At 44.7% G+C, this 26854-nt stretch overlaps 1 pseudogene; it reads right to left on the bottom strand.

The window, feature by feature from the left end:
• Positions 1–3741: 3741 nt before the first annotated feature.
• Positions 3742–25995, bottom strand: LOC125090838 (transport and Golgi organization protein 1 homolog; annotated as a pseudogene).
• Positions 25996–26854: the final 859 nt, after the last annotated feature.

Below are 26854 nucleotides of genomic sequence, written 5' to 3'. Positions count from 1 at the left end.
CAGGAGGAAGACAAATGGATCCCTACACATGCCTGCCAAATCTTAAAGTGTATATAGAGGCCTTAACTGGGTTCAGTCTTTTGAACCATGTGGGTATTTTCAACACCACATCACTGTCTCAAGGCTGTGTCCTTGGAGCAGCTTCTGGGATCAGGAAGGATAAGCAGAACCCACATTCCAAGGACAGAGGAGAAGGGGTGAGGAGCCTTCAGGTGCTGGGGCCAGCTGACATATCAGCAGGCAGTCATGTCATTTCAGTGATCTTTCCCAACACCATTTAAAGGTATTTTGGTTTGTAACCCCTAGTGGAGACCCAATTGAAATACCATGATCATGGATTAAGAATCCCAGTTAATCTTTTTTGTTCCTTTCACATTAAGAAACAAAGACAATGTTATTATTCTGATATCTTCAATGCCACTGTTAAATGTCTAAAGAAAATTGCTTTTGTATATGTACCAGTAAAAATTTAAACTTTTCAGTTTTTCAGACACACCTATCTGAGGGAGATTGACTAGATAACTCAAAAGCCATCTTCTCCATTAACAAATATTACCAGTAGTCTGTCAATTTATCTGAAACTGGCTTTCTTAAAGCTAGTCACGTGATTATTAGCTTAGGAAAGACTCAGCAGCTAGGGATTTTGAGGATATGCCTTTGTAAAATGAGTTTTTTTCCAATTTAGAACAAATTGTAATAGGATTTTAAATTTGAATACATTGTGTTTCCCTTGTTATCCTAATTGATTTGAATGCAATAAACAATTATCTCAAGAAATCTTTTTTTTTTTTAAAGATTTTTACTTATTTATTTGACACAGAGAGATCACAAGTAGGCAGAGAGGCAAGCACAGAGAGAGAGAGAGGGAAGCAGGCTCCCGGCTGAGCAGAGAGCCCGATGCGGGGCTCGATCCCAGGACCCCGGGATCATGACCTGAGCCAAAGGCAGAGGCTTAACCCACTGAGCCACCCAGGCGCCCTTCTCAAGAAATCTTTATTTGAATTCTGTACAATAGTAGCTGTTCTTTGCTGGGCAGTCATTGAGTAATGGTAAATTTCATTAACTGTTGTTCACTACTTTTTTTTCCACACTTCCCTTTTGTATGTCTGTAACTGACCTTTAGCTGTACTGGTTTGATTTTTCAACAGCTGGTGCCAGCTTTTTCACTAAAACCACCTGAACGATGTGGTGGTTTTTGTACTGCAGGGAATGAGCCAGCTACACTTTTACAGGTTCTACTTGGAGTTTGGATTTCTCCGAAAGGCATTCAGACATGTAAGTTAAGAAAACTTTGTATTAGGGCCTGAGTTGAGTCGTCTCATCCAAAGACTAGTGCATGTCTCAAACTATGCTCTTGGGCAACCTTATTGAACAAGCAGTAGAGGTTGTAGAAAGCAAGAAAGATTAAGATTCAGAGATCTCCTGTTGAGATTAGGTTTGCCTCTGATTTTCTTTGATAATTTAGGCAAAATATTTATTACCAGATTACAATCTATATATAGTTCCCAGGCTGATTCTTCTTATTTTATTCAGGCTATGATGTTTTTAAAAATTATATACTCTATGTAAATCTGTGTTTTTTGGCCTCCTGACAACATCACAAAATTGGACATCCTTAGAACAGTATCTGGAGCTGAGTAGCAGCTGTCATCTTTAGGAGAGGCATGTGCTCCCTGTTTTCCTTCCCATAGCCACCTCCAGTCTTTATTGGACTGTTTCATCCATTTACCTCTGAGGGATTTGAGTTGGTGAGTCCTAATCTCTTTGGGTCTCCATTTTCTTTTCTGCTTTCATTTATCAAAGGCTACATACATGCTAGGACCTACATCAATCATTCTGCGTGCATCATCTTTAATTATTTAAGTACTTCTGTGAGAGATACAAATATCTTCTATATGTAAGGAAACTGAATAACTTGTCCAGGTTATAGCTAGAAGTGGTGGAGCTGGAATTTCAGCACAGGTGAGCCTAAAGCTGAAGATCTCAACCTTTCAGCTTTGCTGTGTCATCTCTCCTAACTACCCGGCAAGCTGTCCACTAAAGTAATAGATACAGAAGTGCTTTGAAAAATATAAGGGACTTTCCTTTGCTGAGTTACACCTTTGTGTAATGCTTGTTTTTGTTTCCGGCGTGTAATCAGAACCAAAGAAAATATCTGTGAGTGGGATAAAGGTGGCTTCACTTACTTAGCCACTTTTTTTTAATCATTATTATTACCTAGTCACTTTTACACATTAAGGAGACAGTCCTCATTTTCTAATACAAATAGTTAAGGTCCAAACGTTTCTTAGTACTCAGGTGACAATAAAAGTGCAAATCTTTGACAATATTTTAACTGCTTTCAAGCATTTTTATAAAAACTTGGTATGTACTTACAGAAATTCCACTTGCCACCACCATCATCTAATTTTCTAGCTGATATCATTGGACTGCAAAAGAAGCAAACAACAGGAGATCTATCCAAGATGGTGGAAGGTATGGTTGTGACTCTAGTTTGATGATTTGCTCATTCTAAAAGACATTATGGATATGTGGGTTTATCAGTCAAGTTTATACTTGCAAACAACAAAGGTCAATTCTAACCACCTTAAACAGAAGAGCAGTTTTTTGTTTTTGTTTTGTTTTGTTTTTAAAGAAAAAATGGATAAGTACCTAGGGAGGATAAAGAGCAGGAACCATATAGCCAATATTCATGTCCCAGGAACCATCTGGTTAGGTGAGAGCTCAGAGCCCCTACCTAGACCTCCTCCACCACAGTCCATTCTCCACCTCCACACACCTAGGCCAGCAACCTCTTTTCATCCTTGAAATTCTTCTTTGTCTCTGCTTCTCTCTACCCTGTCTCCTTACTTTCTCTCCCTTGCTAGCACTGGCCCAATCCCCCCACCACTCACTCAGTGTCTCACCCTGACAGTCTCTTTATCACTCCACAGGCCCTCAGGACTCCCGCTCTGTGCAGCTCTGTCCAGGGACACCACAGGGAACCACCTCTCCTGACTACCCCTCTCTCCTGACCTGTCACAGGGCGTGACAATCCCATTTACAAAGGCTGCTCAGGCAACCTTGACTGCCACAGTGCAGTTACCAGCTGCTCCTGGGCAGCATGTGGACAGACTGAACTCGATACTTTGGTGGCCCAGCCATGACCCCAAAGCTGCTGGAGGATGGCTGCATCCATGACCTGGGAAGAAGGAGGGCTTTTCAGGATCCAGCAGCTCTGTGGCAGAAGGGATTGGCAAAAAGGGCCTAAAAGGTGACAGAAGCATACACCCAACTCCTCTTACTGCTGAGGAAGGGATGGATCTCCTGTCAGTGAGCTCTGCCCTGCCCATCGCTCAACAGGGAAACTGTGGGAGGATTGTGGGGTATCATGGGTCTTACCAAGAACACTGCCACCATCAGCTCCCCTCAAGGCCCCCCTGTGGTTGGGGGGCAGCTGGTAAGGTGAAACCACTGCACAAAACCTGGATCAATGCAGGGCCTCTTCACCAGGCTCTCAGGGCCTCTCCAGACACTTCATTCTCTGCTCACTGTCCCAGCAGACCACTGCCTGGGGACAGGCACCTGTCTTGCTGATCACTACCCCCCTCCAAACTAGCAGGTGTCATGTGCTCAAGAGGATCTGTCACCAGAGTTAATACAAACACCAGCGGATCTAAATTCAAGCTGGGCCCCCTCCCCAGAAGGATTTCTGGGGTCCCTTGCAGTAGAGGTACCACGAAGGGTAATCTTGCTCTATGCTCCATCACAACCACTGCTGCCAGGGTATTATCCGTGTCTGAAGGCTTCACCCTGTGCACTCAAAGGAGAGGGACTGTAGGTCCTCCTGAAGGCAGACGCTGACACAGAGATAGAACTGTGAATGGTTTATTGGGGGGATACCAGGAGAGACAAAGCACAGGGGAAAGGATGGGCATGGAAAGCATTCAGACCATCAGGCAGAAAACATTCATATCTTTACTAAATAGAAACTCATTGGATCCTGGCTGCTGGAGGTCAAGGAAGTCTTCAGACTACAAAATGATTAGCCTGTAAGGCAAAAGGATTTGGGTTAGTACACTGGGACCTTATGTTTTCCCAAATGCTCTTTGCCTCCCATAGTGTATCTGAGGCCTTGGATGAACACTTGCGTGTGTGGCCGCCTCTGTGAGTCTATACGTAATAGAAAATAATTGTCTTCACATCTCACATATACATCTCTGATTGTACCCATTCTCTTAACTATCTTTTACTTCATTGTGGCTAGGACCTGAAAGTTAATAGAAAAAGGGGGACTCTTTGCCTTGTCTTTCAAATGAGAATTGCCACTATCTGGGCTGAGGTGTTACCCTCTTAGTGTATTTTGTGGACTTAAATGAACATTTTTTGGAAGCTCATGGGCATGGAGCTATTTTCATTTAAACAGTGAGAACAATGAATGGACAGAGCCCAAGTCCTTTGCCAATTATTACTATTTTTTTTCTTTTTGAGACAGAGACAGAGCCGCTAGGGTGGCTCCTGGTCAACCCTGACTCCCCTACTAACAGTCTGACTCTGGTTGAGGCCAAAGCAGCCCGTCTGCTGACCTCAGTCCCGTGTTCAGTTTTTCTCACTGGGGAACATAAACTCAGCCAGACAAGAATCCCCAGAGACCTGTTAAATTTCCCAAATCTCCATAACAGTCTTTCACATGGTTCAGAACCTTCAGAAATTCAGGGAAACAATGTTCTTCATAGACTGAGTGAATGGCTTCACGGCAAAAACGACATTCTGAGACAAATGGCGTGATCCACACTGTGTGCGTGAACACATGCTGCCAGGTTGTTATCTGTGTGTTGGTATGGACCGCACGGTGTCCTCACACTCACTCTCAAGCTGCTGGCCTGCCAGGAACGGCCTCACCCTCCTGAGAGAAGACCAGCCTCTCCCTGAGCACCTCCAGCCTTCTCAGCATCCACAACCTCCAGTTTCTGTGTGATTGGGGCTCCCTCCCTTCCTTCTGGATACATCTCTTGTTCTTCCCTTATATGGAACACATCGTCTGTGTCCTTTCATCATTGAGTCCCTCCCTTCTCTCAGACACACACCCTCAATTCCTCACGTTAAGAGCAGGCCTCATCCCCCCCCTCCCCAGAGCGCAGAGCATCGTCTCTGTACCATGTGCATGCGCACACCTGCTGTGCCCAGCTTTCGGAGAAGGGCAGCTCCCTGCCACCACAAGGGACCTGCCAACCCTCTCAGTATGACTGGAAGACAAGGTCCATCAATTGTATCTACAGACCAACCAGAAGAAAGTTACCATGTCCTTAGCAGCATTCACTCCGCCATGACATGAGAGGCCAGAGGGCAGCACCACTGGTCCTTGTGGAGGATGCTCCAGCATCTGTATCTGACTCATGCCATAGAAAAGACAGAAGCTTCTCCCCCTGGAAGTGACTGAGCAACATTTCAATGAACCCTCTACACCTGCCTCCAGCATCTGCCACTGTTTCTCGTTCTCACCTCCCTGACTGGACAAGAGCGTTTCCCACAAGTTTCCAGACTGCAAAGGACAAGGGCAGACCCCCACCCTAATGATCCATGAAGGGACCACAGCCCTGTGTCAGGCGTTTATACAACTAATGAAATGACAGTTCAAACCCTACACGCCGCAGATGAATTGAGAGGTGTTTCATCCCTCCCAGAACAACAAAGGCAGATGCTAGACATGCACGACGGTAAGAGACAGATGTCTGCCATTGTGCAACAGAGACACTTCCTTCCCAAAAATGGCACCTGCCCGTGCTCAGTGTGTGCAAATAGCCAGCACACACATGTGTGTCCTGAGGAACTTCAGAATCTTAAAAGCGCCCCCAGCCCGGTTTCGCCTTGAATGTCAAGCCCTGAGCACAAACTCTGTGTTTGCTCCACTGACACAACTGCAAGGTGATGATCTGGAAACAGAGACGCCTGTAAGCTCTGCACGAAGACTTGCCACTTTGGGAAACAACACCACACATGGACCCCAGGATATACCCAACACACACAGGTCAGGACACTGTGCTGCCCAGAGAGGAACAGGACTCCAGAAATGGGTACAACTGAAAACACCCCTGTACTTACTTGGTTCTCTTCTAGGACCTTCTTGGGCACGGTGCTGCTATTGTCCCCTTGAGCTCCACAGGCTTCTGAATGGGAAGGAAGCCCTAGAAGGGACGGATATGGATTCAGACTGGCGATGACCACACAGGATTCAAGCCAACCCACTCCCCCTGCCCCAGCCTATTCCATGCTCTCCCTCTGAAGGGTCCTTCCTGTTTCTCACAGGACTCCCCTGACCATTGTGGATAATGGAGGGAACAGTCCCTCACCCTTGCAGATATGGCCACTCTGCCCAGGAACAGTTGTTTCCAGAACTAATCTATAATGCTGGACAACTGGGGCCTCCACACATAAGAGTGATGTGAAGGTTGTGCTTCATCCAGCCCAGAGCCCAAAACATCATGTCTGTGCAGTACACCTGGGCAATGCTTCTATGTCTGTCCTCTGCAAAATGTTACCTTTCTTCTCCATGGCAGATACATGCTGCCCAGTTCTGTGTGGTGAACCAGACAGTCCATGAGATGGACGTCCACACAAAGTGGAGGAATGTTACTATGTCCTCCCTTGGGCTTATCTTTGCATTGCAAAGCCTTTTGGCACCTCCTCTCCATCCTCTCCACCAACAGAAGTGGCTAAACTATGAATATGCTTTATGACTCACATCAATTCAGATCATCTCACCATGTGGTGGAGGAACGAGGTGTGGCTGAGGCCCCCATGTCCCCCAGTGTGGAGGAGGAGGAGGAAAGCCTGGTATATTCTGCCCCCTGTGGTAGGGCATACGGAGGGGCCCTGGCCACTGAGGAAACACTCTCACACCAGTACTGACCTGCAGAACAGACAAAATATTTTAGTAAAACAGACAAAAGTTGCAACACCAAGAAAACAAACCAAAACAAAGAGCTCTCAGCACCCGGCTCCTTCTCCAACGCCACGTTCCAGGAGAGCTGCATCATGCTACAAAACTTACATACCCCTCCCAGCTGGTGCCAGTATAAAGAGGGGGGAGAGGGCAATGGCTGTTACAGGAATAGCCTGTCACCAAACATCACTGCCCATGTCTGCCCACATTCGCCAGCAAGAAGTGGTGTCTTTTTTTTTTTTTTAAGATTTTATTTATTTAGTTGACAGAGATCACAAGTACGCAGAGAGGCAGGCAGAGAGAGAGGGAGGGGGAAGCAGGCTCCCTACTGAGCAGAGAGCCTGACGCGGGGCTCAATCCCTGGGATCATGACCTGAGCTGAAGGCAGAGGCTTTAACCCACTGAGCCACCCAGGCGCCCCAAGAAGTGGTGTCTTAAAGATGAAAAAGGATCACTGAAAACTAGTAAAGCAGCACATTCCAGACACGGGGGCATCGGCATCCAGGACAACACTTCGTCTTCCCTCCTCAGCCCCCAGAGAAGATTTTGGTTAGGTCAGTAATAGAGAGAATGGGACGAAACTGAATGCCTTTTCTCCACAAAGTTTCTGAGCCACTTGAAGGGAATCATTTGCTTGTAAGTCCCCGACTCTCCTCATGCTGCCTTGCCTCCTGACAAAGGGTCCTCTACTCTCTACAGTTTCTGTCCATGGACAAAGACCCTTGAGGAATTAAGGACTTGTGGTCTGACAGGGGCACTGGAAAAGTGTCGGCCCACTGAGGGGCTGATTGAACATCCCCAAATGCAAACCAGTGTGTCTAGAGAGCATGTGTGACACTACCAGGATGGGTTGGGAGAGAAGATATGAGCTGGCACAGCCACCAGACCCCGCTCACGGGAGCACAACTGAAACACGTGTGAGGTGTGGTCCCTGCTGGGAGTCACTGGGATTCCCTCTTCAGGGCTCCTGCTCCAGGGGGCGTTTTCTACGACACACCTGGCAGCGTTCACCATCATCTCACCCAGGGGCCAACTGGAGGGATTCCAGCTCATGTCTTTGCCCGCACAATTGGAAAGCACAGGAGGTCACAACTCACCTTCTCCACCAACGCTCAAGCTGCCCAAAGCACGTGGCACAAGTGTGAGGCAGTCCTGGCTTTTCCCATTTGTCCATCTGTGAGGACCTCTGCAGACATCCTCCCAGGTTAGTCTCCTGACCTGAAAACCAAAAATGCTCCTGCTCCCGCAGGAAAGCAAACCACAAAGTCAGCCGGACTAGCTGACTTCACTGTGGAGTGAGACATCATCCTCCTTGAGTTATTTACACACATGTGCGCACACACACACACACACACACACACACACGCACGAGGTGAGCATCCTACTGTCACGTGTCTCTAAGCATCTATAGCTTTGGGAGGAAGCAGGAAATTGAGGATCTCTAACGGAGCAGCCCAGAGGCTCCTGGGTGAATGGCGTGCACTCTGAAAGGGATGATCGCAGGACACACGCAACACCACAAGGCCCGGACAGGGTGCTGTCCACACTGCAATACATTTCAGAAACGGACACAACTAAAAACACCCACAGCACTTACTGTAGCCATCTCTGGGTCCTTTTGAGGGCCAGTGCTGCTGTTCATCCTGGGAACCGGTCTAGGTGCTGGATCAAAGGTCACAGGTTTATTGTGGTTTGCATGCCCTCCATGCCTTCCTCTCCCATCTTGCACTCTTTCCCACACTCGGGTCCCTTATCCAAGGATTTCCCACGTGACTCAAGTGACTCCTTTGCTAAGAGAGACACCAGTCACCTGACTCTTGCGGGAGACACTCCAGGACCCTGCTTCCAGTGTTTCCATAAGTAATCCATCATGTGTGGACAGGTTGGGGTACAACTGGCTGGAAATCACTAAAATTGGGGTGCTCATCACACATCAGGCAAATCACTTTTTCTTCATAGATTAAACATCTAAGTGAGAATAGCCTTGGGTGGATGACATCCACAAACCCCCAACATGAACAGCCCACGTTCTCTTCTCAGGCCACAAAGGATGGTTTATTTGTCCAGCCTACAGATGAGACCTAGCATGCGTGACTGGCCAATGAGTAAACATTTCAGGGAAGAAGTGGACTTTGACAGTTGTATAGTCACAAACAAAGAAAACATAGGCAGATTGAGCAATAAAGCTATGGCATTGCACTGATAACAGGAGAGGAGTAAAATATATTTCACTGATGAATATGGTCCTATAGCTTACAAATAAAACAAAAATATAGGAACCTCCATAATGAGTAAATAAATGCCCTTTTTCACAAATAGTCTTTTTTTTTTTTTTTTTTTTTTTTTGCCAAGGCTTGACCCCTGGATCAAAGTGGGAAGGGAGCTCGGCTCCCAGCTTCTCAGATTCAGCTCTTCAGAAGGGGGTGGAAGGGGGGAAGGTGTGGAGGGGCGTGAGCTCCACCTGTCACAGGGGCAAGTGTCCTGCTGCCTTGGGGCATATGAGGGAAGCACCCTCCTGTCACCCCTTCAGACAACCTGCAGTCCTTAGTACTTGTGATTCTCTCCAGGGCACACAGCGATCACCCACAGGAAGGGGAAGGACCCCGTGTGGTTTCACAGCAGAAATCAGGCTGCTGCATTTCACATCGTGCTCCCTACCTTGCCACAGAGGCTTCAGCAACTCAGGCCTTCCCGGCATCGGTCTGTGCCACATGGATCCCACACGCAGCATCTCCCCTTCCATCATGCGCAGTCTTGAACACAGAAAAAGAATGGACATCTCTAAGAATTACAACACCACGTCCTCTCCTAGGCACTAAACAGCATAGCCGTCACCCCTCCAAACACCGTAAAAATGCACGTCAAACTCTCACACCTGTGTTTCAGGTAGGCGTTCTCCCTGCTCTGCTGCACTATCCTCTCCCAATCCCAAGCCTTCATCTGCGGGAGAAAAACACACCCACCTTCAGTTGTGCCGGACTGTGCCCCAAACGAAGACGAGGAAAAGGAAAACACTTACCCATTAGCCACAGCATTCCTCTCCTGAACTGCCATCTGAAAAAAGCCAACACACCAAAAGCCCATGTTCAGGGTTCTAAGGGCCACTGCCATCACCTGCAGGGGGCGCCAAGGAGTCAGTGTGTTGGACACAACTCAGGTTACCTTGTGATTGTAGGTGAGCTCAGCCTCTTGCTGCTGATCTTGCATTTCTTCCACTTGCTGTCTGTGAGGGACAATTGTTTTCATCACACAAAACCCAACACTGGCTGTGATTTTCAATCATCTGCCCATGTGGCCATCCTCCTCTTATCTGTCCCCTCATACAATTGATTCTGACACAGGAAACACTTTCACCTGATTATAATCGGACTGTAGGATCAAAGCTATTGTTACAGCTTTCCTTAATCATTTTTCTTCGCATGCAGGTTCAGAATTGACATAATTTCCTTACCCATTTTCAGTCCTTCTCTCAGTTAATCTCAGGACAAGTGTCTTTTGTCATGAAGCTCTACTCTCCTTTAACTTCTATCCTTGCCATGGTTCCCAGGGTTACAAAGACCAGTGCCGTCAGATGGCACTACCATGTTTATGGGTAGGATTCATCCCAGCACAAACTGCTTTCCTCAAGATTAGGACAACTGACACCACCCCAAGGGCACTGGTGTGGAGCCAGTTTCCACAGAGGCCAACGCTGGGGATCAGGACGTGTATAGTAACATAATTTTTTAGTTCATTATCTTTCTGTGTCTGTTAATTCTCTCTGGATACATCCTCTGAATTTTTGTGTATATTACTTAATTGAGTCCTAAAAATGTACAAAGATTAAAAATCCAAAGGGAACAGGTTTTTCAGGAGCCACTAGTATGTAGTGTCTGAACTTACCTATACTTGTCCATTTCTTCTTTGGTTACTTTCAGATTTTCTTCTAGAGCTGAAAGCTCATTCTTGGTTACATTCAGTTCATAAAGTGTCTCTTCTAGCTTCCTAAGATGGGAAAGGTATATACATTGTCCAGTAGCCAAGGTGCCAAATTTCTGCCTTTTATCCTCCCAGCACACTTGATGGCCTATGTTGCAATGTCCCCGCTAAAAGTACAGACCGACAACACAACAGGGAAATGAATGAAGGCCCCATTTAGGGTTAAAGAACAATCCAACTCTGGCTGCTGCCAAGTTCCCTGCCATCGGGACTGTCTTCATACTTCTCTACTTCAATTCATTCACCATGTCACCAAATAACATTGCACTTTGTGCCCTCTCAGAGTTGGTCTTTGATTTAAGATGGTGAAGGTTCATTTCAAATCAAAGTGAAAAGCCAAGCCTGACCAGCTACACTCTTAGGATAAAGCAGGTGCCCATCACTAGTCTCAAAACTCCGTGGGGAGCCCTGATCCTCACACCAAGGCTGTGCCCGACACAGTCAGTCAGCCCAAAGGAACCTTCCAGAATATGGCTTCACTGGCATGGAAACTCACTCCCACACAACTCTAGGCTTTAGAAGTACAAACCCTGGCCCCTTGTGAAAGATCCTGGTGTAGGAAAAGGCCAATCTTAGTGCCAAAAATATGTCTCAAATAATCCCTGTGAACTGTCACATACTCACGGTGTTATCTCCAGGGAACAGACTTCAGATGGAAAACTGTCAACTCCATTGACTCAACCTCCTTAAGCAAGACCAAGTTCATGGATAGTGAAGGCAGTAAACGGCAATGTTAAAAAGGTTGGTTTGCTGGGCTGCCCTCAGACTCTTGTTCATGGTGTTGACTCACAAGGTTTCAACAGGACACTTGTCAGGAACCACAGGCAGAAAGACTCTTAGAAACTGAGACAAAAGCTCTAGAAAGAGAAGGACATGAGCATCTGTTTCTGGTCTCTCAAGTATCTTTAAGCAAATGTCTTCTGGAGTGGCAATCAATGTGTGGCTCAGGGATATGGTGTTGAACAGAGAAAGGTGGTCAGGACAGTGGACCTGCCCCAAGAAGAACTTACCAATGAACAGAACCCAGGTGCCTGTGAGAGAGAGTGGCCCCTACCCCCGGAGTGGGAAGGAATAACACAAAGCTGAGTCTCCAGGGAAGACAGGGAACAGTTTTGCTCTTCAACATGAATGAGGTACTCCAACGTCCTGATCTCCTCCTGAGAAACAAAAGGAAACACTGGACAAGAGAGCAGACTTCTGAGTGAATGCACCCAATTTCTAAAGACCACATGAACAAACAAGAAAACCAGATGGAGAAGGAGGAAGCCTAGGAGAAAGCCAGCCTAGCAGTGGGAGCCAGTCTCCCCAGGACACATCAGTGAATTCTGGAACAGGCGAGTGAATACAAAGTAAATGAACAAGCAACCTTTTGGGGACAGGTTGGAATGCAACAAGCAAGTCCTGGTCCAGCCAGCAAAGATGAATCTTAGTGAAACTGTGGGCTTTGGTTGGGATCCGGGAGAGTTACACCTAGAAAATCATGTGGAGGGGCACCAGGGTGGCTCAGTCATTAAGTATCTGCTTAAAAGTATTTGGTTCAAGTCATGATCCCAGGTCCTGGGATTGAGCCACACATTGGACTCCCTGTTGGGCGGGAAGCCTGCTTCTCCCTCTCCCACTCCCCCTGCTTGTGTTCTCTCTCTTGCTGTGTCTCTCTCTGTCAAATAGATAAATATAAAATCTTAAAAAAAAAAAAGAAAGAAAAGAAAAGAAAAAGAAAATCAGGTGGACAGGAAATACCCTGGCCTTCTTAGCGATTGGGCTACAGCGAATGATCTCAGTTGTACACCAGATGAAGGGACCCAGTATTGCTGGAGCCCCAGCCCACTTTCCACAAAGAAACTTTCCTTGTTTCTGCAGGAAGAGAATTCCATTTTTCTCTCCACATTCTGGGCCCAAGTCTCATGCTGCACAAGACATGGACCTAATGCAGGACTTTTAAGAGCATGTGATGAGAGTGAAACTGAAAGGACAGTGTAGACTGACCCAGAGGGGATCCAGGTATCAAAGTGATTAATGCTGGCTGGTACCTTCCCCCTTCTACCCCAATGAATCACACAACAACGTGTGGCAAGTCCTTAGAACAGAAAGGAAAATGCAGGTTACACAAATCAAGATAGGAAGGGCAGGCACGATTCTACAGAATGCATTTGGCAAAAGTACTCTAAGATCCAATTCCAGAAGTTCTAAATACAGTTATCTAGACTCGCCGCCAGGTAAATTCATACAGCAGTATCTATGACAACACAGCAATAGCTTACCCTTCTGCAGTCAGTTTTGTCTTTCAGTGAACTCCACCACCACATCCATTTTCTTTTTCAGCAGTTCAATTCTGCTTCTTTAGCTGTTTTCTGAGAAGTCAGGGCATTACACTGGTCTTCCAGGAACTTTTTACTTTCTGTAAAGGATGAGTTGCCTTTTGAGTGTTTGTGCCATGACCTGAGAACTTGGTTTTGATGGGGAAAGGAGAAGGGCAAGACCGTGAAGGCAGGAAGGCATTCTTTCCCTGCCTGATGCAAACTCATTGCCACCATATGGAGATTTCTTCCCCTCAAACAACGTACCTTTCAGTTCTTGCTTTTTGGATGTCAAGGCTCTCAGCTCTTGATCTCCCTATTCATCTTGGACCTTTAAGACAGATTTGAGAAAAGACATTTGAGGTCACCCAACAGGACAGGATCATGGAGGGCAACAAAGAAAGCCCTTGAGGCATAAATAGAATAAGGAGAAAGTAAGGAAACTAGTTCATGTTTAAAAACACACAAATAGCTTTGTTAGTGGAAAAGACATAAAAAAAAAATCTTCTACTATACAATTGGGCTTGCTATCACCCTTCATCGCTCACTATTTTGTGGGATTCTCTACATAACTTGGAGAGCAGCACTGAATGATGTGATTACCCAGCTGTGAAATAAACCATACTTCCTAGACCTTGAAGTGGCAAATCTCATCGTAGTGGTCCTAAGTGAAATCACAGCTCACTGTACAGTAGGAGTTGCAGTTCCCAGACTCCCACTCTCTACTGCATAAACAGCACATGAGTACACTGCACTCACCTCACCCAATGAACTGTTCTAAAAGAAGCCTGCAGAGCCACATTATAGGACAACTAACACCGAACTCTTACCATGTCCATGTTCTTGATATTCTTTTCTCTCTCAGCTTGTAGGAGAGCCTGTTTACGATGAAGGGTGTCCTTCACATTTTCATTAATCTCTTCCACCTTCTTGATGTTCTCCTTCAAGAAAATATATTGAAATATATATATATATATATATATATATATATATATATATGGAATGAGTAACAATGATTCATTCCTTGGGGCACTTGGGTGGCACCTGTGTGGCCCAGTCTGTGGAGTGTCTGACTCCTGCTTTCGTTTGCCTCAAGTCCTGATCTCAGGGTCATGGATTGATCCCTGCATCATGCTACACACTCAGCACGGTGTCTGCTTGGGATTCTCTCTCTCTCCTTCATACCCCCTGCCCTCACTCTTTCCTTCTCTCAATCAATCAATCTTAGAAATAATAATGATAATAATAATAATAATTCATTACTTTTTAAAAATTTTTATAATTTATTTTCAGCAAACAGTATTCATTGTTTTTGCACCATACCCAGTGCTCCATGCAATCCATGCCCTCTCCAATACTCACCACCTGGCTCCCCTAACCTCCCACCCCCCGTCCCTTCAAAACCCTCAGATTGTTTTTCAGAGTCCATAGTCTCTCATGGTTCACCTCCCTTTCCAATTTCCCTCAACTCCCTTCTCCTCTCTAACTCCTCTTGTCCTCCATGCTATTTGCTATGCTCCACAAATAAGTGAAACCATATGATAATTGACTCTCTCTGCTTGACTTATTTCACTCAGCATAATCTCTTCCAGTCCCGTCCATGTTGATACAAAAGTTGGGTATTCATCCTTTCTGATGGAGGCTTACTACTCCATAGTATATATGGACCACATCTTCCTTATCCATTCATCCGTTGAAGGGCATCTTGATTCTTTCCATGGTTTGGCGACCATGACCATTGCTGCTATAAACATTGGGGTACAGATGGCCCTTCTTTTCACTACATCTGTATCTTTGGGGTAAATACCCAGTAGTGCAATTGCAGGGTCATAGAGAAGCTCTATTTTTAATTTCTTGAGGAATTTCCACACTGTTCTCCAAAGTGGCTGCACCAACTTGCATTCCCACCAACAGTGGAAGAGGGTTCCCCTTTCTCCACATCCCCTCCAACACATGTTGTTTTCTGTCTTGCTAATTTTGGCCATTCTAAGTGGTGTAAGGTGGTACCTCAATGTGGTTTTAATTTGAATCTCCCTGATGGCTAGTGATGATGAACATTTTTTCATGTGTCTGATAGCCATTTGTATGTCTTCATTGGAGAAGTGTCTGTTCATATCTTCTGCCCATTTTTAAATATGATTGTCTGTTTTGTGTGTGTTGAGTTTGAGGAGTTCTTTATAGATCCTGGATATCAACCTTTTGTCTGTACTGTCATTTGCAAATATCTTCTCCCATTCTGTGGGTTGCCTAATAATTCATTACTTTTATTTCTGTTGTTAGAACACAATTCAGGCAAAGAAGGTATTCTTACTTTCAATTTATGTACTTCAGCAAGGGAAACCTTATGTTCTCTCTTCGTTTCAGCTTGCTTCTTTGCTTCCCTGATCTATAAAACATATGAAAAAGGAATCAGAATTCAAAAATAGCATCATATTAGAGAAAACGATCTAACAATGTGTGACTCCTTTTACAAAGAGAGAGGCAGTGCTCTATATTTGTGAAGCTTCTCTTACTCAAGAACCGCTCCTGGATCGCACAAAATAGATCAATAGAATGAACTACCAGAGGGGGAAGTAACCAAAATGAAATCACAAAAAATATTTGAAAGGGCACACATACCTTCTCCTCCCAACTAGCTAATTTTTTTTCAAGATTCCTGTTTTCCTTTTTAAAGTCATCAATCTTCTTCTTTATTTGGTCTAAAGTAACTGAAAGGAGAAAAAATAATTTTAAGATAATTAGCAAAACCAGTGACATTGAATAACCCCGGTGTGTTAGCACCAGAGACACATTCTCTGACACTTGGGTGTCACTAACTTGCTAGCATTCCCATTGTGCCTGAAGAAAGCAAGTTGTAGCCACATATGATACCTAAGACTTTCTATATCAGTGAGACTCCTACTTAAAATGTTTTTCAAAAATAGAGAAACTCAATCAAATGTCTTCTCATTTTTCTCCCATCTGTAAGTACCATTCTTGGAAAATTCAATCCCTGCAAATGCTGATGTGACAGAGCTGTGACAGAAAAATCAAGCATCCTATCAACTAACATTTCTCTCCTCCAATAATTCAGATACAAAACAGGTCCCTGCAAACAACCCAAAATGAGCAAAACTATCTTTTGGTCTGCTCAGTGCCACGTCCACTTCCAGGTCCTACTTGGAATTCCACACAAAGAAAGCTCAAGATGTCAGGTGAGTGACAACTCACAGGCCTTCAGAGACTTTCTGCTACTCAGAGATTGCCTTAAATGAACCCCAGGCTGGGGGCCCTGGAGGACAAGATCATTGCTATAAACACACTTGGGGACAATCTCCACGTTACACAGAGTCTGTGGAGGGCCTGGATAATGCACACACCTGAGAAGACAAGCTTTTTTCATCACAGCAGGAGAATGTTACCCTTCACCCTTACAGGAAAACAACACTCAAGAGGAGCCTGATCATAGCTGGATAACACATGTAAGGTCTAGAACACAGACTCCTCTAAGAGCCACTGAATTCTCTCATCTTGGGGCACCTGGTGGTTCAGTTGGTTGAGGGTCTGTCTTCTGCTGGGGTTAGGATCCTGGGTCCTGGGATGGCATCCCACATCCAGCTCTCTGCTTAGTGGGGAGCCTGCTTCTCCCTCTCTGACTGCCACCCTGACTGCTTGTGCTCTCTCTCTCACTCTCTCTGTCAAATGAATAAACAATCTCTTAAAAAAATAATTCTCTCATCTTTCCTCAAAGTGCAAACTTCTCTTCTCCTGGCCCACTGTGAGTGCTCTCATGCTCTGAGACCTCTCCTCACCAGCACTGCCGCACTCACAGCGATGACAATGACAACGATATTTGACGGTTTCTTAAGTGCCTGGCGGCCACCCAGGCAAAAATTTTTGGCAAAGAAAACTGAAGCCGAAAATCTTACCTTCATATTGTCGAGGCTTTACCTCAGAGAGGAAGAAACAAGGATAAGCTGGATGTCAAAATGTATTATGAGTAAAAATCTATAGTACACATAAATACCAAAATTGTAATCCAAAAATATTACAATAATCATTTGCTTAGCAGAATGAATTCACAGGATCAAAAAAGAAGACAAAATTAGAATTTCCTGATTAAGTCATCATAGTTCACAATCCATTTCTGATAAAGAGCACAAGTGTGGGGTGCCTGGGTGGCTCAGTGGGTTAAGCCGCTGCCTTCAGCTCAGGTCATGATCTCAGGGTCCTGGGATCGAGCCCCGCATCTGGCTCTCTGCTCAGCAGGGAGCCTGCTTCCCTCTCTCTCTCTGCCTGCCTCTCTTGTCTACTTGTGATCTCGCTCTGTCAAATAAATAAATAAAATCTTTAAAAAAAAAAAAAGCACAAGTGTGTATGACTTCTTTTTGACCCCCAAATCTATTCACATTCTATTCAATGAATTTTCAACCTATTCAATTTTGACAAGGGATCATGCAGACATTACAAAATATTCATTATTACACCATTTCCCTAGCTTTTTTTATGTTAGTAATCATAGTTTGTCATTAGTTTTTTTTTCATTGTATATATTTATTGAGATAGAATTTAATCATTGTCCCCAGCGTTACTGAGACACAAGTATAAGGTGTACAGTGTGTTGATTTGATAGATTTATAGATTGCAAAATGATTACCACCATGGCTGATCCTTCAGCCTGCCCCATGGTTGCTTTTTGTGGTGTATGTAATAGAGTATTGCCGTTCTCTGTCTTCGGATGAATTTAGTGCAGATTCCTGCCATCCTAATTACAACACAAAACATTCCCTTCATTGTCAGTATGTTGAGTGCCTCTTTCCATTCAATTCTATCCTAAGGGTGCTTGTGTGTCTTTTTTGTCTTTCATGGGGCGTGTTTCTGGGATGCATCCATGTTGCATGGATCTCAAAGCTTTCAGACGGGAATCGTTGCAAATCATTACAGGATGTGTGGCCTTTTGTGTCTGGCTTCACTCATTAAGTTCTTTGTGGAGATGAAGAACCAAGAGAACTAGCAGTGAAGCTTCTGGGAAGAATTTGAGATTCCATAATGGGACAAAGGGAGTAGATGTTAGGGGCTTGGCAGCGCCCAAAATGGACTATTTTGTGGCCAACAGAATGGTCTGGGAGAACCTTCAGATTGGAGCATATGCTGAGTTGGAAGGAAGGTATTAGGTGATCTGTATAAACCAGGGAAGCTTGGTAGGCACCATGGGGGAAACCTGGAGGGGCATCCATGGGTCCCTTGGAAGAGCTGATCTTGACTTCTACTCCAGCTAATTGCTGTTTGGCTTTCCCGAATTTTGCTCTGCAGTACAGTGGGATGGATCTCCAGTTTCCAGGCCATTTCTTTCTGAAGTTTGGGAGCGGGGTAGGGGTTCTTGCTAAAAAAGGATTCCAAATCAGCCGGTTGTTTCTTGGTGAACGTGGTCCGTTTCCTTTGTGAATGCTTCCTGTGCTTTCCTTTAGGAAGGTCCCCTGTGCTGGACATTCCGAGATCTGTGTCCCCATGCTCTGGTCCTGTGTCTCTCTCATTAGCTTTTGATGCAGTGTTCCAGGACTTACTGTTTGCCTATAACACACAGTGCTCCATGCAATACGTTCCCTCCTTAATACCCATCACCAGGCTCACCCATCTCCCCACACCCCTTCCCTCTAAAACCCTCAGTTTGCTTCCCAGAGTCCATAGTCTCTCATGTTTCATCTCCCCCCTCTGATTCTGCCCCCCTAATTCATTTTTCTCTTCCTGCTCATAATATCCTCCATGCTATTCCTTATGTTCCACAAATAAGTGAAACCATATGATAAGTGACTTTCTCTACTGGACTTATTTCACTTAGCATATTTCCTTAACTTTTTTGCAACCCAGTATCTGCACTGAAGTACAGAACCTGGGACTATTTTAAAATCCTGAAAGAAAGAAAGAAAATGGAAGGAGGAAAGAAGGAAGGCAGACAGGCAAGGGAGCAAAAGCTGTGTCAAAGATATGCCTCTTTCCTTGTCTAGAAAGCTTTCCTGAAACTTACAAAGAGCTGGCTGTTTGCTGAATTCACACAGTTATGCTATGAAGTTTCCCAGACTGTTTCAAATGGAGTGTCATCAAAAAGAAGTAAAAGCCATCCGATGAGAAAAAGAGTGGCCCGTGATGAGGGATGAAGCATCAGCCACAATAGAAAAGACAGCGGATGTTTCCAAAAAGGGGAGCCAGGCAATTCGGACTCGAGTCACCCTAATGTTATTAAAGCTCAATAACATTTCGGCAACACCTCATTTTGACACCATTAATATATTTCCCCATTCAAAAGTTTTACAGGATGATGAGAGGCTGAGGCCAACTCCCAAATCTTGCCAGGATATTGGAATATCACCATGCTATCAACGAACCAGTCGTAATATGTTGTTGGGGAGAGTGCATCAGTGGAGGGCAATTAGAAAGCCATGGTTATGGGACGCCTGGGTGGCTCAGTTGGTTAAGCAGCTGCCTTTGGCTCAGGTCATGATCCCAGCATCCTGGGATCGAGTCCCACATCGGGCTCCTTGCTTGGCAGGGAGCCTGCTTCTCCCTCTGCCTCTGCCTGCCAGTCTGTCTGCCTGTGCTCAGTCTCGCTTCTCTCTCTATGACAAATAAATAATAAAATCTTTAAAAAAAAAAAAAAAAGAAAGCCATGGTTATTCCTTTAATTTCACATGTTGATTAGGAACCTCTGAGCTCCCCTGGCCCTTGTCACCAACCCCATAGGCAAGGGAAGTGTAAAAGTAGATTGCTCCACCAAGTACATAATATTTTTCTTTTCTCTTTGAAGGGAAGTTTTCTCTATTGGCAGGGAGGGAGGAATATTCCCACGTAGAAAGAAACTCAAAAGAGTTCTTTCTTCTTAGAAAGGTCTGCCCTCAAGTGAAACTATGTCACCAGAGTCTAACTTGGGGTTTCCCAAAGGTTAAGCCACAGAGGTGAGGGAAATACTCAGCTCCAGTGCCATCTCCTCCCTGTCTCACTGGCGAGTACCTCAGTCTAACCCTGAGCCAGAGGAGCAGAAAACCTCACCCTAACACCCACCTACCTCAGTTCCTTTACCAGGACACAGTATCTAGCTTTCAACACAACCCTACAAGGAATACAAGTTAAAACCGTAACAGCAAGCATGAGAATCACACTACCTGTGGCAGAGGTGATGGGGTTAGCGGGCTGGGACTTTAAAGTCCCCTCCATGTATGATACTGGGTCTCAGGGAAAAGTGCACAAGAGGAAGAAGAGATGGTAAATGTGGGCAGAGATATGAAACTCTAAGATTGTAACATGATTCTAGACAACAACACCATTACAGAACTCAAGAATGCTTGTGCTGGCTTCATGAAGAGACTCAAAATAAACCAGAGGAAAGAATCATTGACAGTAAAGAATGTCCAGTAGAAATTTCCAAAGAAGAAACACAAAAACAAAAATGACAAAGACAGCACAGAAAATCCAAGATTGGTAGGTCATTACAAAATGTGTCACACACACATAACAGGAATACCTATTCCTATAGGAGAATGGATGGAGAGATATTTGAAGCAATGACAGAGGATTTTCTGAAATTAATGGAGTTACCAAATCAAGATCCAGGAAAATCAAAACAATGAAAGCAGGATAAATACCAAAACAAGCACACAAACAACAAACAGAAAACACCAATGATGCCTAATCTAGAATATTTAGCTACAGATCATTAAAGACAAACAATTCTGGAAATCTGGAGCAGGGGTTGGGAGTGGGTGGGGGAAGGTGGGGGGCAGTAACACCTTACTCCAGAGGAAGAAGGATAAGAATGACATCACACTTCTTTTCAGAAACCATGCCATCAAGAAGGATGAAATGTTTACAGTGTTTAAAGAAACATCGGACTAGAAACCTGTTGCCAGTGAAAGGATCCTTCAAAACACACCATAGAGTAAGGAAAGCCGTCAGGAATAATGAGGGGCAGTATTTCAATGATGAAGGGGTCAATTCTCCAAAAAGACACAACAATTTCTAATGTGCATGCATCAACAACAGAGTATCAGAGCACATGAAGCAGAAACTGAAAATATTGCTGATGGGAACAGATGAATCCATTCCTACAGCTGGAGAATTCAAAACCCTCTTATCAGTCATTGACAGACCCAGAGATACAGAAATTCCATGAGAACACAGGTGAACTGACCAGCATCACCCATCCACTGCATCCACTAACATCGGCAGAATACTTGATTCAACGATTAGGTATAGACTTCTTCTCAAGCTCACATGGAACAGTCATCAAGAGAGGCCTTATTCGGGGCCATACAACACATGTGAACCAACAAAGGAATCGAAATCCCAGGAATTATGCTCTCAGACCACAGATGACTCAAACTAGAGATAGAGAACAGAAAGATACCTGGAGAACGACCAAAAAATGGAGATTCAACAGCACACTTCTAAAGAAGACAAGGGTGGGAGGGCAGATGGGTGGAGGGATGGGTGAAAACTCACATTACACTGTTTGTCAATCATGCTTGAACTTAAAAAAAAAAAAAAACATATGGATCAAGAAGGCATTTCAATAGAAATTTAAAACTACATCAATCTAGGTGATAATCAAAATTGACATATCAGAGGGAAATTTGTAGTACTGAATGGACATAAAAATGTCCAGTGACTATAAAATTTTCTGCTTATTTATGAGTGAAAGTATAGAAGGTACATTAGTATACTTACAGTGAGGACGGTTCTCCAGAAGTAAATTAGAAAGGCACAGGTTCCCAAGGAGGCAGTTAAAATGAGAAACTTCCACAGAACTTTAATCACATCGGGGCCAAGACAGAAATGGTCAGGCAAGGAAAGGACAAGCTGAAATACCATTTGAGACAATGAGGAATCTCAAAGACATTTACTGTGTATCTGTCACATAGAATCAACTTTACAAACCCTCAACCAGCCTCCAGGAGGTAAGCATACTTCTCTCAACTACCTCCTCCTGGAGGAGAAGGAGCACAGAGGGATGACCAAGGAGCTGGGGCAAACTTTGGGGAGTGATGAGTGTGTTTATCATCTTACCATGGTGATGGTTTCCTTGTTGCTTACCTATGTCCAATATCAATAAACAGTATTCTTTGAAAAGATGTTGTGATCACATATACATTATAACACACTGAAGCTGTAGGCAAAATCTAATAGACAAATCTTAAGAGATCTTACTTTACCTACAAGCACATTGCAAATTTTTTTCTATAGCTAACAGAACTTGAGAATTTATAAGCCAACATAAAATACACAAGATAAGTCAATGTAAACTTAAACGTCTTAAACTTAAACTTCTATTGTACATCCATGAAAGACCTGGAAAAACTCTTTTGGAACATTTCCAAAACTACACCCAAAATTTTGGAAGAATGAGAGAAAGCATGAATATAATGTACTAGAGGTACAAATGAGCATGTTATATGGACAGATATTTATAGATTAGGACATAAGTGAGAGAGACAGCAGGCTGCTCATTAATATGATGTGTGATTTTCCAATAAAAATAAATTAGAGTTATTGCTTAGTTTCTGAAATCATTGATGTTTTCTTTCAATGTTCACTTTGCTTCTGAATCACAGTCCAAAATGTCAGATTTCTGAAGTACATAAGGATTTGCATAATCAGGTGATCATGTATGTTTTAAGGATATCTGTGAGGTTTAGTATCTCCAAAAAGCCAATGGAAGGAATTCATGTTCCTATTTCTCAGTACTATAATTAAATCAGGCAATAACTACTATAAAATTTAACTTTTTAAAGAGAGAAAATATTAAAGAATGTATTTATTTATTTGAAAGAGAGAGGGTGAAGGGCAGAGGGAGACTGAGCAGCAGACTGCCAGCTGAGCAGGGAACCCAACCAGGGCTCAATCCCAGGACCCTAGGATCATGACCCAAGCCTAAGGCAGACACTTAACTGCCTGAACCACCCAGGTGCCCAGGAATTCTAAAAGAATACGAAATTCCTGGATATGAACACCAAGGCAAAGAACACATCATTTTACAAAAACTACATTTAAAGTAGTACAGGGTGAAAGATACTAAATGCAATTTATACTAATTCACACCAAGCTTGAATTTTGTGCAAACACACCTCTCTAGAAAGGAGATCCTGAAATCTATAACATTTTCCTCTTCAGCCCTCACAGCTGAGGTCAGGAAAATGTGTGCTGGTGGGAAAAGTACACTGTCTTTGAATAGCCACTGTCTGAAAGAGAGCAGTAGCTGTCAGCACAAGGTTGATCATGGGTATCAAATGCACAAAAGACAGAGGCCGTCCTGTCAGGAATGTAAAACATGCCCAGTTGTGGGCACTCAGTACATCTGGCAGCTGTCTGGATGCTGTTAGAAGTAGCTGACTCATAACTAGATGACAGCCAGTGAGGCAAAAAACACCAGGTTCTCAGACAGTGGCCATGAGCAGGTGGAGGTGGGAAATGAAAGACCAGTTCATTTAGGCAAGAGTTCAGAGATGGGGTAGGGTGAGAAAGGTGAACTGATCCATGAGATGTAGCCTAGGTAGAGGGGAATAATTCCAATCAAGATGACCAAGACATTCCCTCTTCTGAAGACACAAATGAAACAGAATGAAGTCTATTTTGACTAGAGGTCATCATGTGGGATGAGTCTGCCTCAATACAAGGGTCCTTCCTGACTACTGACACTTCCAGACCCCTCTTTCATAATCTGGTGCAAGCAGATCTAAAGAAGTCTACTTATTTCCAGGGGTGTTCCCTAACTGTTGTCTGACTCTCTCTCCTGGGGGTACAGGTTTTACTTTTTCATGGGCACCCAAGTAGTTCAGTCAGTTAAGTGACCAAGTCTTGGTTTGGATCAAGTCATGATCTCATGGTCCTGAGATAGAGCCCCTCTTTGGGCTCTGGGCTCACTGCACAGCTGGTTTGGGATTCTCTCTTTCCCACCCTCTCTGCTCTTCCCCCTACACCTGTACCCTTTTTCTCTATTGCTCAAATAAATAATATCCAAAAAAAAAAAAAAAAAAAAAAGAAGGAGGAAGACACCACTGAAGTGTCATGTTTACTCACATTTGGGTTTGGGAACTGGGACACAGGAGCAAGAGGAACCAGAAGAGCAGCCTTTGCAGCATCATGTTCTCATCCTTTTAAGGGGCACTGTGGCCCCAGGGAGGGGGTGGAGATGGTTGGGGGGCAGGGGAGGGAGGGGTGGGGGGGCTAGGGAAGGGTGGGGAGGGGACAGGGTGGTAATTAGGGATGGGAATAGGGAGGAAATAGAGGGTAGGATGGGGAAGTGTTGGTCAGGAGAAGAAGGGGTCAGGGACAGTGTCAGAGTGAGAATAAGTACTTGAGAGGAAGGAGCACGGTTCAGAAAGGTTAGGAGGTCAGCAGGTTAGTAAAGGATGAGGTCAGCAGGACACATTAGCAGGTAAAGTGAACTCTCAGGAGCAGTTGGTGTGGAGAATCCATCTTCCACCAAGCCTTCCCGGGTTTGAACGTTTCCTTAGCAACCTAGAACCTTTCTAATCTCTCCACCAATCAGCTGCCTTTGCCCCTAGTAGCTCAACATGGATGCCACAGGTGACCTCGTTGGTACAAAGCCCTTTCCCACCTGATACCCCACCACGTGCCATCCCAACGACAGGTCCTCTCTGGAACTTTGACCATCCTTCTTGTTTGCTCCCTCCAACCCAGGTCCCTGTTCCCTCTTCTGGGCACACTCTCCTTCCTTTCCAAACTCCCATCCGAGAGCCAGGGGCTGAACAATCTAGAAAGCAAAGGAGGACCAAACTGCAACAACAGTGAAATACACAACCAGAGTAGGAGGTTCCAGCCCTCTCCCAGCAACTCAATGCAGACAGAACATCCACAAGATATCGATCTTGATGGCAAACCATCTGAATCCCACAGCTGTCTTCATACATCTGTCCATATCCATATCCACTGTGGAGGACACACAGATTTTAGGCACATAGGAGACCGTTACAAAAATGCTCCCGATTTGCTTTGGCCATAAGGGAAATTTCAATTTTTTTTTCAGACGCATGAAATCACAGACAACAACAGAGCATGTTGTGGTAACATAATGTGCTAGAAATCACTGATTAAAAGCTAACTAGAAATTCACGTATGTTTAGAAATTGAGAAGTACCTCTATCAATGAAACGGGAGTAAAGAAAAAGAAAAGAAAAAGAGCAACATTGGAACTGAATGATATGAGCATGATACAGTTGTAATCAAATATGTCTTCTGGGCTGGAATATCCTCCAGTATTAGTGTGAGAAGACTGCATGGTCTCAAAATCATCCCTAATTGGCCGAGACATTTGAACAGAGTAGATCTGTCACTTCTCTTTTGTGACCCTCCTACCCACTAGTTTCAGCTTTATATGATGAAGCCCAGAGGGAAACAATCCAATCGGACTCTCATGGCATCTCCTGGGACCTCCAGGAATGAGAGCATTTTAAGAGAAGACTTTCACCAGCTTCTCCTCTGGGGGATGCAGGACAACACCCAGAGAGCTGGCAGCTCCAGATGTGCTGGGTGGGGACAGCCAAGCATATGGGCAGCGCCAGAGGCCCAGGAGACTAGACAAACCCCATGTTATCCTCTCTACTGGGCCCTGTTCTGAGCTGAACTTCCTAAACAGTGTCTCCCTAGGACTCACACAATGTTTCCTCAACTCCTTTAGGCCCAAGGCAGCTGAAAATCAGTGCTCTACAAACCACCACTTTATTATTATGTAAATTTCTTTTAAATAGGAACCATTCTAGCACTGCTAAAATAGGAGAACAATAGCTTTTTTTTCTTATTAACATATAATGTATTTTTTGTTTCAGGGGTAGAGGTCTGTGATTCAGTCTTACACAATTCAAACACTCACCATAGCACATACCCCCCCACAATGTCCATCCCCCAGACACCCCATCCCTCCCACCTCCCCTCCACTCCAGCCACCCTCACTTAGGAGAACATCTTTACCATAAAGATAAAGAAACCATAAAAAACAAGCCAACAACAAGGATAACAAAACAATAGTGTTAAATTCTGTTTAGATGCTGCTGTCCACCTCAAGAGCCCCAGAGTTGGGCTGTCCTGGTTGTAGAAGGAGAGACCAGCTATGGAAGGGGTGCGTCAGACTAGCCCAAAAGTGAACAGGAGAGAGGCCCAGCCTATAAGGCGGACCAGGGAATTCCATGAACGATGGCCAGAGTCACCTTGACTAGAACTGGAACCGGGAGCAGGGAAAGAAGAAGCAGGGAACAGAGTTTGGGGGCCTCGAACAGGTGAGATCAGTCATGGAGTTGAGGATGTTTCCCCAAAGCCAGTGTCAGCCTCCCATCTACGAAACCCTTTGTAGCCCCTGGAGACAAACCAGGAATCTAGAGTTTGAGATCCAGCCGTCCTGCTTACCAGGTGTGTGACCCTGAGCTATTTTCCTTCAGTGAACGGGGAGTGTCCAAGCCTGTGTCCATAACTGTGCGACAGGCAAAAGGAAGCCACATGTTGAGCACATATAGACATTGGCGTCATCATCTCCATGGGCCAAGAGTCTTTCCAGATCCAGTGTCTCACATCTCACAGTTATTAAAGGCAGCCCAGGTGACAACCACAGTGCCCTCCTGTTTCAAGCCTGTGCTAAGCCCTGCCCTTTGCACATATCACCTCTCAGGCTCCAGAT

This window comes from Lutra lutra, chromosome 18 (genome assembly GCF_902655055.1).
Source record: "Lutra lutra chromosome 18, mLutLut1.2, whole genome shotgun sequence".
Lineage (NCBI taxonomy): Eukaryota > Metazoa > Chordata > Mammalia > Carnivora > Mustelidae > Lutra > Lutra lutra.
This window is presented reverse-complemented; position numbering and strand designations above follow the sequence as displayed.